This window comes from Arachis ipaensis, chromosome B5 (assembly GCF_059453495.1).
Source record: "Arachis ipaensis isolate K30076 ecotype BB chromosome B5, ASM5945349v1, whole genome shotgun sequence".
Taxonomy (NCBI): Eukaryota; Viridiplantae; Streptophyta; class Magnoliopsida; order Fabales; family Fabaceae; genus Arachis; species Arachis ipaensis.
The window spans coordinates 131,855,709-131,874,641 of NC_142440.1; the positions used below are offsets into that span (position 1 = coordinate 131,855,709).

At 35.2% G+C, this 18,933-nt stretch overlaps 1 non-coding gene across 1 annotated transcript; it reads left to right on the top strand.

The window, feature by feature from the left end:
- Nucleotides 1–534: 534 nt before the first annotated feature.
- On the top strand, nucleotides 535–642 carry LOC148565817 (small nucleolar RNA R71). Its single transcript, XR_015884298.1, has one exon. It is a non-coding gene; the product is annotated as a small nucleolar RNA R71 (small nucleolar RNA).
- Nucleotides 643–18,933: the final 18,291 nt, after the last annotated feature.

Consider the following 18,933-nt stretch of genomic DNA (forward strand, 5'->3'; position numbering starts at 1 on the left):
CTGAGTGGATGATGGAAAAGGCTTGCTATTGCTAAACCTGTTTCTTCTACCATTATTAAAGCCTTGTTGAGGCTTTTGTTAATCCTTCCATGAGAAATTTGGGTGATTTCTCCATGAGGGGTTATAGGTGTTTCCATAAGGTTCACCCATATAATTTACCTATGCTATTGCAGGGTTCTCAGGATCATAAGCTTCTTCTTCAGAAGATGCCTCTTAAGTACTGTTGGATGCAGCTTGCATTCCATTCAGACTCTGAGAAATCATATTGACTTGATGAGTCAATATTTTATTCTGAGCTAGTATGGCATTCAGAGTATCAATTTCAAGAACTCCCTTTTTCTGAGGCGTCCCATTATTCACAGGATTCCTCTTAGAAGTGTACATGAACTGGTTATTAGCAACCATGTCAATGAGTTCTTGAGCTTCTGCAGGCGTTTTCTTTAGGTGAATGGATCCACCTGCAGAAGTATCCAATGACATCTTAGCTAATTCAGACAGACCATCATAGAATATATCTAGGATGGTCTATTCTGAAAGCATGTCAGAAGGACACTTTTTTGTCAGTTGCTTGTATCTCTCCCAAGCTTCATAGATGGATTCACCTTCTTTCTGTCTGAAGGTTTGAACATCCACTCTAAGCTTACTAAGCTTTTGAGGAGGAAAGAACTTGGCTAAGAAAGCCGTGACCAGCTTATCCTAAGAGTTCAGGCTATCGTTGGGTTGAGAGTCCAACCACACTCTAGCTCTGTCTCTTACAGCAAACGGGAAAAGCATGAGCCTGTAGACTTCAGGATTTACTCTATTAGTCTTAACAATATCACAGATCTGCAAGAATTCAGTTAAGAACTGAAAGGGATCTTCAGATGGAAGTCCATGAAACTTGCAGTTTTGCTGCATCAGAGAAACTAATTGAGGTTTCAGCTCAAAGTTGTTTGCTCCAATGGTAGGAATTGAGATGCTTCTTCCATGTAAGTTGGAATTAGGTGCAGTAAAGTCACCAAGCATCCTCCTTGCATTATTATTATTTTTGGCTGCCATCTCCTCTTCCTGTTCGAAAATTTCTGAAAGGTGCTTGTTGGATTGTTGTAATTTAGCTTCTCTTAGTTTCCTCTTCAGCGTCCTTTCAGGTTCTGGATCTGCTTCAACAAGAATGTTCTTGTCCTTGCTCCTACTCATATGAAAAAGGAGGGAACAGAAAAATAATAATAGGGATCCTTTTTGCCCAGTTATAGAGGTTCCCCTGTGTGAGTAGAAGAAGAAAAGAATGTAATGTAAAGAAGGGAAGAAGGGAAAATTCGAACACAGATGGAAGAGAGGGTTCGAATTTGGATGAGATGAAGTGTTAGTAGATGAATAAATAAATAGAAGGAGATGTGAGAGAAAGAGGATTTTTGAAAATAAAATTTTGAAAAGGGGTTAGTGATTTTCGAAAATTAGGAATGAAATCAAATTAAAATTAAAAATTAAAACAATTAGTTAATTAAAAAGAATTTTTGAAAAAGAAGGAAGATATTTTCGAAAATTAGAGAGAGAGAGTTAGTTAGGTAGTTTTGAAAAAGATAAGAAACAAACAAAAAGTTAATTAGTTAGTTGAAACAAATTTTGAAAATCAAATTTGAAAAGATAAGAAGATAAGAGGTTAGAAAAGATATTTTAAAATCAAATTTTTGAAAAAGATAAGATTTTTTTTAAAAAAAAAGATATGATAGAAAGATATGATTAGAATTAGTTTTGAAAAAGATTTGATTTTTAAAATCACAATTAATGACTTGATTCACAAGTAATCACAAGATATGATTCTAGAACTTAAAGTTTGAATCTTTCTTAACAAGCAAGTAACAAACTTGAAATTTTTGAATCAAAACATTAATTGATGATGATATTTTCGAAAATTAGGAGATAAAGATAAGAAAAATATTTTTGAAAAATATTTTAAAAATTTTTGAAAATAAATAAGAAGAGTGAAAAAGATATGATTTTTGAAAAAGATTTTGAAAAAGATAAGATTTTCAAATTGAAAATTTGATTTGACTCATAAGAAACAATTGAATTTTAAAAATTTTTGAAAAAGTCAACTCAAATTTTTGAATTTGATGAGAAGAAAAAGAGGGAAAGATATATATATATATATATTTAAATTTTTAATAATGGAAGAGAAAAACATGCAAATGATGCAATGCATGAAAATTTTGGATCAAAACAATGAATGCATGCAAGAATGCTATGAATGTCAAGATGAACACCAAGAACACTTTGAAGATCATGATGAACATCAAGAACTTATTTTTGAAAATTTTATATGCAAAGAAAACATGCAAGACACCAAACTTAGAAATCTTTCATGTTTAGACTCTAACAAACGAAAAATACATTTGAAAAACAAGAAAAGATGCAAAACAAGAAAATATGAAGATCAAACAAGAAGACTTACCAAGAACAACTTGAAGATCATGAAGAACACCACGAATGCATGATTTTTTTTGAAATATGCAAGATGAACATGCAATTGACACCAAACTTAAAATCTGACTCAAAACTCAAACAAGAAACATGAAATATTTTTTATTTTTATGATTTTCAAATTTTTTTTGGTATTTTTTGAAAATTATTTGAAAAAGAAAAATAAGGATTCCAAAATTTTTAATATGAATTCCAGGAATCTTGCACTCTTAGTCTAAAGCTTCAGTCCAGGAATTAGACATGGCTCACTAGCCAGCCAAACTTTCAATGAAAGCTCCGGTCCAAAATACTAGACATGGCCAATGGCCAGCCAAGCTTCAGCATGTAAATCAGGTGGATCAGGAACAGCAGCAGGTGGATCAGGAACAGCTAGCTTGCTCTTGATAATGTTGGGTTGGAAGCCCCAGTCCAAATGAATTTAGACATGGCTTTACAGCCAGCCAGGCTTCAACATGCTTCATGAAACTCTATAATTCAATCTTAAAAATTCTGAAGAAGATAAAATAAATATTTTTTTTGAAAAGAAAACGAAAAGAAAGTTACCAAATCTGAGCAACACGATGAACCGTCAGTTGTCCAAACTCAAACAATCCCCAGCAACGGTGCCAAAAACTTGATACATGCGAAATTGTTACTCAGATTAGGTTGTAAAATTTGTTGTTCGTTCTCTCCCTGGCAATGGCGCCAACAACTGGTGCACAGTACCATGGTCCAAACATAACTTCATAACTTCGCACAACTAACCAACAAGTGCACTGGGTCGTCCAAGTAATAAAACCTTACGTGAGTAAGGGTCGATCTCACGGAGATTGTTGGTATGAAGCAAGCTATGGTCACCTTGTAAATCTCAGTCAGGCGGATATCAAATAGTTATGGAGTTTTCGAAAATAAATAATAAATAAATAGAAAATAAAGATAGAAACACTTATGTAATTCATTGGTGAGAATTTCAGATAAGCGTATAGAGATGCTTTCGTTCTTCTGAACTTCTGCTTTCCTGCTGTCTTCATCCAATCAGTCCTACTCCTTTCCATGGCTGGCTTTATGTAAGGGCATCACCGTTGTCAATGGCTACATCCCATCCTCTTGTGAAAAAGGTCCAAATGCTCTGTCACAGCACGGCTAATCATCTGAGGTTCTCGATCATACTGGAATAGGATTCACCCTCCTTTTGCGTCTGTCACTACGCCCAGCACTCGCGAGTTTGAAGTTTGTCACAGTCATTCAATCCCTGAGTCCTACTCGGAATACCACAGACAAGGTTTAGACTTTCCAGACTCTCATGAATGCCGCCATCAATCTAGCTTATACCACGAAGATTCTTATTAAGAGATCCAAGAGATATTGATTCAATCTAAGGTGGAACAGAAGTGGTTGTCAGACACGTATTCGTAGGGGAATGATGATGATTGTCACATTCATCACATTCATATTGAAGTGCGAATGAATATCTTAGAAGCGGAATAAGTTGAATTGAATAGAGAAACAGTAGTACTTTGCATTAATTCATGAGGAACAATAGAGCTCCACACCTTAATCTATGGAGTGTAGAAACTCTACCGTTGAAAATACATAAGTGATGAAGGTCCAGGCATGGCCGAGAGGCCAGCTCCCAAAACGTGATCACAGGATCAAAAATACAATCCAGGATCAAAAATACAATAGTAAAAAGTCCTATTTATACTAAACTAGTTACTAGGGTTTACAGAAGTAAGTAATTGATGCATAAATCCACTTCCGGGGCCCACTTGGTGTGTGCTTGGGCTGAGCTTGAATGTTACACGTGCAGAGGCTTTTTCTGGAGTTGAACGCCAAGTTGTAACGTGTTTTTGGCGTTCAACTCTGGTTCGTGACGTGTTTCTGGCGTTTAACTCCAGACTGCAGCGTAGAACTGGCGTTCAATGCCCTTTTGCGTCATCTAAACTCGAAAAGCTCTGGATGTCAGAATCTTCATGGAAGCGCGCCATTTTGAGTTCTGTAGCTCCAGAAAATCCACTTTGAGTGCAGGGAGGTCAGAATCCAACAGCATCAGCAGTCCTTCTTCAACCTCTGAATCTGATTTTTGCTCAAGTCCCTCAATTTCAGCCAGAAAATACCTGAAATCATAGAAAAGCACACAAACTCATAGTAAAGTCCAGAAATATGAATTTAACATAAAAACTAATAAAAATATCCCTAAAAGTAACTAGATTCTACTAAAAACATACTAAAAATAATGCCAGAAAGCGTATAAATTATCCGCTCATCAGCTACTATGAATGCTACTTTGAGTCGTGTGCAATTCGGTTTATTTCAGATAGCATTTGGATGGATTTGACAGGGTTTGTGTAGAAGAAAAGGAAGAAAGTAGATGATGTTGTCAATCCTGACCTCCTTTCACTCCAACTGACATAACTTGAGTTACAAAGGTCCAATTGACGCAGTTCTAATGGCATTGAAAAGCTAATTTTTAGAGTTTTCCAACGATATATAATAGTATACACTTTTTCTCTAAACTATACTGCTTTGGTGGCACCTAACTTGGGATTCTCCAAGTTAGGCGCCAGATGAAGCACAAGCACGCCAAACCATGTTACCATAGTGGTGCCTAACTTGGCTCAGTCCAAGTTAGGCGCCAGCCTTTAGGAATACAATGGTCCCACGTTTTCAAGGAGTATCCGAATATTTTATTTTTATTAAATTTTATTTTATTTACAAATAGGAAAAGATATTATTTAGTTTTAGAAAATATATTTTTCATTAATTAGAATTAGATATAAAAGGAAAAAGACTCAGCCCTTTGGGCTCTTCTCTCTTACACATCCCATTCTATAGTTTACAGTTTTTTTCAAAGTCATGAACAACTAAACTTCCACTGTTAAAGTTAGGAGTTCTGTTTATTATATGGATTGATACTATTACTCTTCTATTTTAATACAGTAGTTGTAATTATATTCTCATTATTTTTTATGTTAATTATATGTGATATATTGTAAGACCCAGAATTTTCAAAAAATATTATTATTTGTTAATTTAAATTTATTTGTTTATTAAAGACTATACTTTTAAAAATTATTTTATTAAAAAATTAACTTAAGTTTTGATAATTAAATTAAAAATTTTACTTAATCTCATAATTATTGAATAATTTCCTATATTTAAACTATTAAACTTAGTAAATATAAAAGAATAAAAATTTTATATGAGTTAGCTTGAACAATTGATATTTTAGAATTTAATACTTTAATTTTTATAAGCAAAAAAATTAATTATATTATTTTTAATTTTTAATTAAAATATTTAATTAAAATTCAATTAGTAAATTGATAATCAAATAATATTTTTAAAATAATTTTAATAGATTAAATTAGATTTTTAATTAATACTTTATACCTTAATTTAACTAAAATGACTAAATTCCAATTTACCCAAAAATCCCCTAATTTTTACATTTTTCCAAAAATAAATCCTAATTCCCAAATTGAAAACCCTAATCCTAACCCTTTTACCCTAACTCTTCACCGCCACTCCCACGTCGCCACTCCCTTAACCCAGCCCCATCCCCTTCAGAAAGAAATAAAGAAAGAAAAAGGAGAAAAAGAAGGAGAAACAGAGAAGGGACAGAGAGGAGAGAGGGGAAACTGAGAAGAAAGAGAGGGAAGAGAGGAAGGACGCGCTGGTGCCGGTGGGCTTCGCTACCGCCGTCGCCAACAAACCAACCGCGCGAGAGAGAAGGTTCACAGACGAGAGATGCGTCGGGAGGAGGGAGAGCTCACGCCTCGCCATTGCGATCACCATTCCTCACCATTTCTGTCGCCAAGAAGAGAGATGTGTGAGAAGGAGCTCGTCGCCACTAGCTTTGTCAGATCTCTGGTGACGAACTCATCTCTGCCGTCGCTGTGGAATCGCGAACGGAGGAGTGCTGTCGGATTTGTTATCGCCGCCATGCACGCCGTCACCGGGAGATGACATAACGCGATGGAAGGGGGTGGGAGCTGTGCTGTCACTGTTCTTGGGTTCGTTGTTACCGCTGTTGTATTCTGCCACTATTGCTGCTGAGCTGTCCGCTGCCGCCATGGCCCCATTACCGAAAACCGCCGCTGGAGCCGCCATCTCCTTGGTAATCTCTAGCCCTGTTCTGGTTTTTCTTCATTGTCTGTAGAAATCTATTAGCAAAAGGAGTGTCACTTAAGTCATATATGTTTGATAATGTTATCACAGTGAGTTTTCCCGCTGCGGGTTGAAGCCGTCGCCGTTGGAGCTTGCCGAAGTTAATTGTTGTAGCTATGGTTGCGCTGTACTTAGTTCCTTGTTGGTATAGTAAGTCGTTCTTGTTCCGAATCTCTTTTAGTTGTTTTGTTATATGTGGCTGAGGTTTTACGATGCTATTTTATATATGATTAAGTTTCGGTTATTACATGTTGTGATTAATAACTGTGGCTGCTGCAAAAGTGGTTTGGAACTGTGGTTGTGGCTGCCACTATGATGGGCCGAGGGAAAAAGGAATTCAATGCGTTTAATTATACGAATTGCAATTAATTGAGGTAGGGATGCTTTTCTTAAACTTATTTTATTTCTGAGAATTATTATAAATCGATGTTAATGTGAAATGTATATTTTGTGATTTTGTAAGTCTTATGGATTGGTTTGAGTTGTTTTAGACGATTGTAATTATTTTGTGGTTGAATTATTGAATGTTTGAGAAGATTGAATAATTTGAGTTATTGACTGATTTTTGTTAAATTGGCAGTTGCCGAATTGATTTCCTTGAGATTCGGAAATGTTTTGATATTGAAAATGAGTTTGATTTATTGAAAATGATTTGAGATATTGGAATTAGTTTGATTTTGGAAATGATTTAAAAGAGTTTGAGGAATGTTTGGATGGGACCCGAGAAGGGTGGCAGTGTCCGAATTTTAGAGGAGATATTGTCGAAATTTTATAATATTTGAAGTTTCGTTTGAAGTAATTATTTAAAAAGATTTAGTTTTAAAGATTATATATTTTAAGTTTGATTTATTTAGAGAAGAATGAATTATGTTTTGAATTGGAATTATTGATGAACGGAATGGGAGGATGGATGATGATGATTGAATTTGAATGAAGGATGATGAAGATTGATTTTAAAGTGTGATTTTCGAATGAATTTGAAAAAGTGATATGAATTGATGAATGATGATGATATTGAGAATGATGTATTTATTGAAGAATGTTGATTGGATTATTCATATGGCCTATGAATTTAAATTATCTGACACACGAGTTTCCCTGGGTAGACACAGTGACTTGCCACCACTTGCTCCAAGTTGAGACTCGATACTCTATTGACCCTCTGTCGCAAGATGTGACCCGGCACTTTAACTCCCCGGGTTTCTCCATGGGCATGCGTATATATATGACTTTCGAATATTCTATTATTGAGTTTGGAGTTTGACTCCATGGAATATTATCACTACAAGAAAAACACCCATTCAGGTACACTTGAAAAGTGTAGCCAAAAGTGAAAAAAATGATGCCTTAGGCTACGGCTACGCTTTCTGGGCTGCGGCTACGCTTTTTGGGGTGATTCCTATTCGGCCGTTGCCTATTCTCAAAGGCTACACTTTTTTGCACCAAGGGCTACGCTTTTGGCGTTTGGGAATAGGGTGCGCTTTTCGAGTGATGCTGTCCAGGACCAAAGGCTACGCTTTTCAGCTTCCATTTTTACCAGAATAGGCTACGCTTTTCAGTGCTACTGCATCACCTGTAAAGCGTAGCCACATTGTATACCATAGCTACTCTATATAAGTGTAGCCTTAGGTTCCTTATTATTTTTTTTTATTTTCTATATATATATATATTCTAATAATTTTTTGTATATAATATTTAGTAATATGATTACATATATAATTCTGTATTTTTATTTAAATGAGTTAAATATTATAAAATAAAAATAAATACATAATTATACTAAATAATTTCTTTAAATAATAAAAATTATCTATAAATAAAATATATTTATAATGATCCAAAAGTACTAATATTCATACATCTCACACTAAATTAAACATAGCCATATCAAAATAGACATGAGACCACTTAGAATTTACTATTAATACTCTACGGAGAATTAAAATATTATATTCTATATAAGTATCTTCTAATAAAAGTAATTAGTCTATCATACATGTATCCATTCTCAACATTACTCCATCTTAACCCATAAACCACAATGACAAACAGCTTAATCTTCATGATCATCCTCAATATTATCCTGCATAATTATATAGAAAAGTAATTAAAAAAATATTTATAATGACATTCGCAATTATAAAAATTAAAAAATCAAACTGAAAATAATTAGAAACCAAACTAAAAATAGTTGTATAAATTATCAAAACTATGTCAACTTAAAAAATAAAATTAGCACAATTCTTGGTGCTGCTTCAGTTAGCACCACTCTAATAATCTTTATATGACTTCAAGTATGAGAAGCTCTCAATAATATGCTATTTTTGTAGGATGATAGGGTAAGATAAAGGATCTTGCGAGAAAGTAGAGGAAAAAGAAGATGGAACCCAATGAAAATCTAAAGAATAGGGACCTTCGATCAGGGCTAAAATAATAGGGGTAAAAATAGCAAATAGAGAGGATGGAGATGACAGAGAAAAAGGGAAATCCAAAGAAGGGCATATGCAAGATGCAAAGAATGGGAATAGCTAGAAGAAACTATTGGAGAAGCTAGCAAACCTGAAGATACAAAATAGAACAATCCAGGCACGACTAGAAGAAGAGGCTCCCAACAAAAATAGAAAAGAAAATAAACTGTAGCAGGAGAAGAACAATACAGTTCCAGGCCCAAATCAAATAAAAGAGTCAAACTGAAGCTACAAATGATGCAGAAAACAACAAAAGAGAAAAAGGAAAAATCCAAAATAAATGCAGACAAAGATAAACGGGTAATAGACAAAGATAAATAGATGCACAAATCTAGGCATAAATTCAAAGGTGCAAAAAAACAGGAATTCTATCAAACAGAAGTGCACAAAACTAGAATTACAACAACCAGAATTGCACAAATAATTTTCAGCCATAACAATACTACTTCAAGTGTTAAAGTGTCAATAAAGCCAACAACATATGATTTTCAGCCATAGCAATTAACTTAACCATATGCAAATATAAGAGGCATAACATATTATACATATAAAAAAAGGGAGGCAAAAGAAATCCTAATATATTATTATTTATTTTAAATGGGAATCCTAAAGTGTACTTTGGTTTTGGTTTTGTAACTGCTTTCTAAGAATTTAATTTTATATGATATTTTAAAAATCGGCTACTGATTTAGTACACTTCAGAAAAACAGCAAGCAGTAATCAACTTAGAAAAATCATATAAAATTCATCTTTGGTTGGATTCTCCTAAAGTTTGGTGTGGTTGAACCAGACTTACCTATCTTTCACCCAGTTCAAGTCCCAGAGCATTTTCACTTCTCTAGAAAAAGTTATGCCTCTCGAAATATGGTTTTGTTTTAAGGAAAGGGTGTTGTCGTAGCAGTGAACAGCACTGCTTCCAGAAGACAACTTTCTCTATAAAATTTGAATTGTCCTGAAATTTGGGCATAAAATACTAGACATCCTAATATTTCATTCCTCTTTCGTTTCATCTCCAAAGAGTTTCAGAATATTGAGATATGTGGTTTTGAAATTGCTGTTCCAGAATTCATACATCATTATTTCTACAGAAAATGACCATTTTCTAAAAATCATATCTCCCAAACCAAACATAAAAAAATTCTGAAATGTTAGAGAAATAATCTAGACATCTGAAGATTTTATAAAAAAAATAATTTCACTCATTTTGAGTGGCTAGATTGCTCCCAGTTTTGTTCACGAATTGCTGCCTGAAACTACATAATTCTGCAACATGTAACCTCGGGTTTCGAGAGGTCAAAAATTGATTCCTAGCTTTTCACTCACTCTAACCTTGCATTCTAACTTTCTTTTACCTATTGTAACTTGTTGGAAAGATTAAATCATCCTCAAGTGCTCAGGATTAATAAATCACCATTTTTTGTGACTTTTCACATTTAAGCATACTCATATGAAATCAATAATTTCTACATTACTCAACATAGCAATCCAGCCACAAATCAATCAAACAATTCACATATATTATTGTCAATTTACTGCATCATATATAACAAATAGACCAACATCATCTCAAATAATCATTAGCATGTATCATCAATTAATTCAATCATGAAAGTTAGCTTTTAGCCTTTCAACAAATTCTGCACTCTAACAAACAGAATTTTCAGCATCATCATCATTCAATAAATCAAAAACAACATCATTCAATTAGTCACAACCTCAATTCTATTACCTCCTACCTGTGGCTTCTCAGTAGTATCACTATTATCACTCCCTCTAAACCAATTTGAAGCACCAAAGAAATTCCCAAAGCTGGACAAGATATTTCCAAACTTTTGAAATAAATCATGTAATCCCGCATTATCTATGGATTCAGCTAAGTTATGCCGCAGTACAAGAAAAACAAAAGAATTCACTTTAGAAATGATATTGGGAAAAATACAATCAATTCACCTTGATCCTTCACTGAAGCTTTTGACAGCTTCTCTGTTTGTTTTTTTGCTTGCAACCTTTCCCTTAGTATCTGACTTTTCACTAGAGGTTTTCTGCTTCTTGGATGCCAAAAGCACTATCCTGATGAATAATTGACAGAATGGAAAGCTAAGATTATCATTTGCTTTCATAATTGACAGAATGCAGAAACTTAACAAGAAAGTTAAGTATCTCCAATTATCTCAAGGCAAAATAAGTGTCAAAACCAGCAAACAACTCAACAGAAACTGCCAATAGTTAGAAAGTAACTTGGTTGAGCTACTGCATTCACAATTATACCAGATTGCAACACAAAGCTACTAGCTCGTATGATGAAAAAGTATAAGATCTTATAAAACTCATTTTCAGGTGTTGACTACACAATGTGAATCTTACGAGACAAATAACATGCTATGTTATCATAGAGAATAGTCTTATATATGTTACCTCTGCATCCTTAACAATTGGTGCTTGCAGCCCATTAATGACTTCTTTTGCATCATATATCACTCTCGCTTTCCTGTTATTTGTATCCTTCACTTTTATTGTTCTGCCCCATCAAAATGGTTATGAAATTAGCATAAATCTAACATAGAATAAAATTAATTGTTTAAGAATCGATAAGTGAAAAATCTTAAAGACAATATAATACCTATCCCAATGACCATCAACTTCGTATAGAACATTCAAAGTTGATGAATTAAGGATCTTCCCTTTGACCACTTTCTGATTTCCACCAAATCCAAGAAAAGAATGAGTTGATTTGTAAGATAAATCAGCCTCAAGTCCTATCTCTATTTGTTTTATATTAATTTTGCCAATCCAATAAAAAGCAAGAACTGGAATTATTCTGAATAAAAGCTGATAATATTCTCGTCTCCATTAGAATCAGTTTCGAACACCCTTAGCTTTATGATCTTACAACAAAGCATATTAACAAGGGTCATAACTAGTAGGTATGACACGAGAAAGCTAAAACTCACAATTCATCACAAATTGAATAAAGAACAAACTAGAATTCAACACTAATAATAACAAGCAATGCTCAAATGTGACACGAAAAAGCTTCTAACACAGACAGCACGATAGAAATTGAACCAGACATAGAAAAATCCTAATTAAAAATGAAATTGATATAGGAACCCTAATTAAATTTAACACAGGCTAGTGGGAATTAGGAACCCTAATTGCCTAAATTAGGAAAAAAATTAAAAGCCTACCTATCGTGGATGAGAGAGCGAATCGAGCAGGGATAGACGGAACAGAGGCAGCACCATTAGCAAAGGAGACGCGGAGCAAAGCTGAAGAGCACGGCGAGGAGATGGTGCGACGTAAGAGAGTTGTGGCGTCGTTGCGAAGTAGCAGAGCTGCGGCAGCGGTGCAGTGTAACAGATCCGCGGTAGTGGCGTGGCGTGGCGTAGCAGAGCCGAGCGAGGATGTGGTGCAAGGAGAAGAGCCATGTGATGGCGTAGCAGAGCTATAAACTCTTAGCTTTGTGCAAAAGGATGATAGCGGGGAAAAGGGGGAAGAAGGGAAAAAATTTACTGGGTCTTATGTGCTTTGGGGGAAGATGGAAAGAAATTCACTAAAGCATTTCGCCCTAGATACATATAGTTTTTTTATCTTTGTGATGGTGAGGGTTTTCCATATTCTCTAAAAGGGTTTTTTTTTGTGCTTTGGAGGTGAGTGATGACGAGCTTTGGAGGTAATGGGTAAAAATTTTATTAAGTGTGTGAGCTGAGTGTGCGTGCTTATGGGAAAAAGTTAATAGGAAAAAAATTCAGCAAGTGTCAAGTTTTTGGCTCTAGATACATTAGGCATCACTTTAAAAATGCACCCAAAACTTAATAAATAGGCTACCCTCTAAAAACGTCCTCTTTGATATGAAAAGTGAACCCATAGATATCAACCTACAGCTACGCTTTATAAGTGATTTCTATAATACCTAAGGCTATACTTTTTAAATGATGCCACAATTGTGTATCTTTTTCTCTTATAAAAAGGCAACACAGAGAAAAACGTAGCCCATTCATAGAATAGGCTACACTTTTCAAATGTAGCTTAAAAAAAGTGTGGCTAAATGGGTATTTTTCTTATAGTGTATTGAGCTTGGAGTTTGACTCCATGGGACATTATATTTGAGTTTGGGGATGCGCGCACAGAGGAACTGTCTAATGGTTACCTACCAAGACATGTCGGGTTGGCTGTATAATTGACAGATGAGCTCATTAGCCATAGGACAGGCATGTATCATATGCATTTATATGCTTTGCTTGAGTTTGAATTTGTTTTGACTTGCCTAATTGCTAAACTGTTATTAACTACTATCTGAGCCATTTGCTATAACTGCTATCTATACCTGTGCTTTCTTTGTTTGTTTTGCCTGTGTTTGTTTTGATGTGGCACTTTTGAGATTATTGGTGATGAGATGATGATTGTGTTAATTGATTTTGTGATGGGCTGAAAGCTGTGATTAGTTTCTGATTGAGTTATTAGTAAAGTATGAAAAATCAAGTTGGTTCAGCATAGACTTAATAAACTTATGTTTGGAACAAGTTGGCTATTCATACGGTCTAGGAAACTGATTGAGATTTTCTTAGAAGAAAAGAAAGGTTTTTGCTTTCTAGAAAATGAATTATTGTTTCTTAAAAAGGTTTTTGATGATTTGCCGTTGGTTTTTAAAAGATTCATAGGACGAACGATAATCACTGCCTTGAAATCAATTCTTCTCTTTATACATATCTTCTTATAGTAATTCTTAAAAACCCTCTACTGAGAATCCTTTTGAGGATGATGTTCTCACTCTCCTACAGACTTCTCTTTATAAGAAACAGACGAAGAAGCTTATGAAGAATTTTTGAGTTTAGCTTATGCAATATGGATGTATTAGTTTAGTTATTATTTATTCTTCCCTCGCCATTAATATTATAATTTTGTAAGAGGGATATGAGTTCTATAATTTGTATGTATATAATATATGTATAAGATACTTGAGTAAGAAGTTTTGTATATTGATGGTTATCAGCGGCTAAGAGAAGGAGGGTTGAATCTTAGCCCCCTATTTTTGCTTAATAATACTTGCTGGCCTTAGAAACCACTTCTGGAAACCTTTTGTCTTTTTATCTCGTAACTAGCCATGAGACTTTTTCTTTTGTCTCGTCTCCAGCCACGAGACTTTTCTTTTTGTCTCGTCAGTCAGCACGAGATATTTTCAGTTTTATCTCCTGGGCAGCAGAAACAGAAATGGAGTAGAAGAAAGAGAGAATTACACCAAGATATATCCTGGTTCAGCTGATAAGTGCAAGGCACCCTACATCTAGTCTCCATCATAATAATGATGGAATTTCACTATAATCATCCTTGATTACAAACACCAATTCTCCCTAGGAACTACCCTTCCTATCCGGGACAAGTCCAGAATCTAAACCAAAACTGAACTTGACTTGGTCGCAGCCAAGCTTTCAACTGTAAAGTGCTAACCCAACTTACAAGGGGATTCCCACAGAATCATGAAACATAACACAGATGTACAAAGGATCTCTAAGAACATCTATGGCTTTTTCTTTTAATTTTGCACTCTCTGTCTTTTTCCGCTCTATGGCTTTTTCATTACAAACCTCACTGTTTGCCTTTTTCATGAGACTCAAGATATGACAAAATTAAACAAAAAGATACAAAATGAAGAACATTGAAGGAGAAGAACTTCTGTTAGCTTAGGTAGCTATGAGAACTCTGTGCCTCACACTCTCACTCCTCGAATCAACCCAAACAGTTCACCCTTACTTATCGGAAGAACCCTCCAAGGTTGAAACCAAACAAACCAAGCCAATCTTCTTCTTCTTCAAACAGAACCGGTTCGGCCAGAGAGAGAGAAGAGATAACACATGCAAAACCCAATATGCAATTACCTCTAGTCCTTCCATGGTCACCACTCTTCATCAATCCGATCCCTTCATCCTTGGCTTGCTCTCCAAGATAAACTTCTGGCCCTTGATGCTTCATAATGATGATAGCTTAATCTGCTCTAATCTCTTCCTCTTCTATCACGTAGCCACTGTTGCTACTTTCTGTGGTGGTTGAGCAGAATCAGAGACAAGCCATCCTCTCCAAGGATCTTCTTCTCTGTTGGCCGAGATCTACACTTCTATTTTTGGTATGGAGGAGCCAAGATCTCTTAAAAAAATCTTACCACAAGTGTGAAAGGATCTTAGCCACAGCATACTTTTAGTTTGCTTTTTCTTGCCATCATTTTGATGGTCTTTAGGCGTGCTTCTTCTTCTCTATGGTAGCTTGCTATAGCTTCCATGGTTGCTGAGTGATATGACCGAAAGAGAAGATAAGCAATTAGAGAGAGAAGAGAGAAATTTGAATAGCATTAATTTAGGAAAGAGAATGAGATTAAATGAAATAATTCTTCCCTTGCTGAGTGGCGTGTAGCATTGAGTGCTGCAATCAAATCAAATGCCTTTTTCTCTCTTATTGTTCCCATGCATTTATTAACTTCACTTTAATGAGATTTGAATTCCATCACATGGTGAAGCATGAGATCCGTTGAAGACATAAGGTAATAAAAACATTTGCTTTCCTTCCCAATTGGTTTCGGATCATGCATGAGGAATAATTTGGGCTTGTATCAATAATACTTAAAACTGGCCCAACTAATATATCAATCATTCAGCAATAAGGATCAAAAATATTTTCATATCAATACTGAATATTTTAATATTGGGCTTGCAACAATTTCTTTTAATTTCGGCCCAATGCAGATCTGCACACACACAATTATTAATTAAGCAAGTATGTATTAAGATCAAATTAATAATTTTGTAATTTATTGTTTTAATAATGTTTGTTCATCATCAAATTAAATTAGGGTTTTCCAAACTCATCAATCTCCCCCTTGATGACAAACATTATTAAAATTGAAATTGAAAGAAATTAAAGATTGAAGTATAGAATACTCCCTTTGAATATTTGAATTTCTCCCCCTTTCTAATTGTCACATGGCTCCCCTTGATGTATGCTTATTTTACCAAGGGAAGCTACATACCTGTAACAATTTTTATCAAGCCTAAGGCAACAATGTTATTCAACATATTCAATATGCAATGTTGAATGGCTTGATTTATGAGCAGAACTGAATGACAATCAAAACTCATTTGTTATCAATAATTTGATTTTCTGCTCAAACATGCATAAAACAAACAGCATGATATTTCCTGAATATTTTTCAATCAAATCAAAACAGATTGATCATAGCAAAGGAAAAATAATTTCTAATCAATGATGATCATTTCAAACAATAGCAAACTTTATATTTCTCAATTTAAAGGAACTGCCAAAAATAAATTAAAACAGCAATCATTATATCAAGGTAAAACAAATGCATCACAATTATAATCAACAATCAACCAAGTATTTTACCAAGATAAAGATCAAGTAATCAACAGCAATTAATCAACAGAAAATCATGATAAAACAAATGCATTATCAATATGCATTAATAAGCATCAATTGTGTCATTTCAACAAGGGTGATCATGAATTCTCAAAAGAATTTCATCCCCTGTTTTCAGTTTCCAGTTCCCCTGTTTTTCAGTTTCAATTTTCAGAAACCAATTCCTCCCCCTTTTGTCATCAAGGGGCACTTGCAAGAAGAATATGACATAGCAGATAGAATATCCAAAATATTTCCAAAAGTGTCCACAAAGTACACAAAGTTATGGTGATAACAGTACCAAACCAAAATAGAGTATCAAATTGAGCCAAAGTGTGCCAATATCAAATACTTAAACAGAAGATTAGTCATCAGAGAACTGAAGATCAGATGCTTCAGCTCCTTCGTCACTCGCCATTCCCGGATCCTCATCAAGACTTTCTAGCATCAAACTGACTTTATCTTTGCATCTTCCCCAAGCCTTCTCATTTTCATACGCTAATTTGCATCCTGCTTTATGGAATTGTATCATGAGTTCTGACATATTTGCAAATTCAGTGAGAATTTTCCTAATGGATTCGGTCGTCTTGGAAGATTCGGGCCGACTCTCATAATAACTTTCCGAAGCCCCAGATTTCTTGCCCTTTGTTCCCTTAACCGCTCCACCTCCCTTGATTATTGACACTTTTTTCTCTTCAGCCTCATTCAAAAGATCAACTTTAAAGTATTCAAAGATGCTGGTTAAGAACATACCATAGGGCAGATTTGCCTTTTTGGTGCTCTTTACCGATTTCCACATATGTTGGATCATAAGATAACCAAAAGATATTGGAGTAGATGTAACAAGTGCAAAGATGATTAGAGAATCAGAGAGTGTTACTCTATTATGGGAGCCGCATTGAGGAGTCAGAATATGTGTGATAATCCTGTGAAGCAAGGAGTTGGTTGGTCCGAGGACTTTGTGGGTAGGGGTAGTGCCATCCAAACCAGAGAGATTCTCACAAATATGTTGAAGAACAACTTTATAAGTGACGCCGACCTGTGAGTCCCACTTTTCGGCCATGTATGCTCTCGGCCCTTCCTCTTTGTAGCCCAAGGCCGTCCCAATGGTGACAGTGTCAAAAGTGATGTGAACTCTTTTCACATATGAATGGATGGTGCCATCAATAAGTCTCATGTTAGCGTAGAACTCTCGAACTAAACCTGGGTAAACCGGCTTTCGGATGTGAAGCAGAGGAGTCCATTGAAGCAGTTCAAAGAGAGGAGACACATTTATCCCCTTGCTGGTGAGAGAGTCCAGATTGACAAGGTAGGTTGCACATAAATGACGCTTTTCCAGGACTTCTTTATGGAATTCCTATGAAGCGCAGGAGTTGAATCGGGCAGGGTCATAGTGAGAGTGTGTCTTATTGAATTTGTTCTTGAAGTCCAAAGATTCCAGGTTTGCAGGTTCCTTGGTGTGGTGCAGAGCAAATCCTTTTGATTTCTGGCTACTCTTCCCGGGTGTGGCTTTCTTTTGTGGAGATGGTGGTGGAGACAGAATGGGTGATGTGTGAGACTCTTCCTCTTTCTATACGGGAACTCTCTCTTTCTTCTTTCTTGAAGAAGTTTTTGTAGCTATGACCTTCCTACACATGGTGTCGGTTTGCTTTGAGGGAGGTGAGGAAGAAGATGATGATGTAGAGTGAATATGGATATGAGTATGAGATTGTGGAGTGGACGGTTTTTGAGGGAAGAAAATGCGTTCGCTTTTCCTGGGAGCAGTTTTCTTTTTCATGGTAGTGAAAATGGAGAAGTGGAATATGAGGGGATTGAGTAGAAACCGAATGGAGTGAGGGAGGAGGGAGATTAGAGAAGAAATAAATGTGGAGTGGAGAGAGAATTAAGGGGAATTAAATGTCCATTAAGTGACAGTTAATACCCAAGGAATTTCTCTTTTATTTGAAATAAATTGAAAGGTGATTTCCTAGAATCACGGGATTAGGTGAAGAGAAGGATTTGATTTGACAATAACCACTTCCAATAAGATTTGATGAGACAACAAAAAGACATTTTGATTCTCAGAGAGAGAGACTAACAAAACTGTCAGAATGGGGTCATGGAAATTTGGTGGGGCCCATGAGAATTAATTTTTGGCGCTGTCTCCCCTTGATCATAGCCCTTCCAACACTTTTATTTTTATCTCGTCCATTCCTACGAGACAAAAACTTAGCAGAATCAATGTTTCACAAATTATCAATAGAACTTAAATCAAGCATTCCCAAACTTTTTTTCAAGGTGCAGCATCTGTCTTCACAGAGGGGTTTTGTAAAAATACCAGCAAGTTGGTCTTTAGATTTTACAAATTGAATATCAATAGTACCCTTTTGCACATGTTCTCTAATGAAATGATATTTTATCTCAATGTGCTTAGTTCTTGAGTGCAAAATAGGATTTTTTGAGATGTTAATAG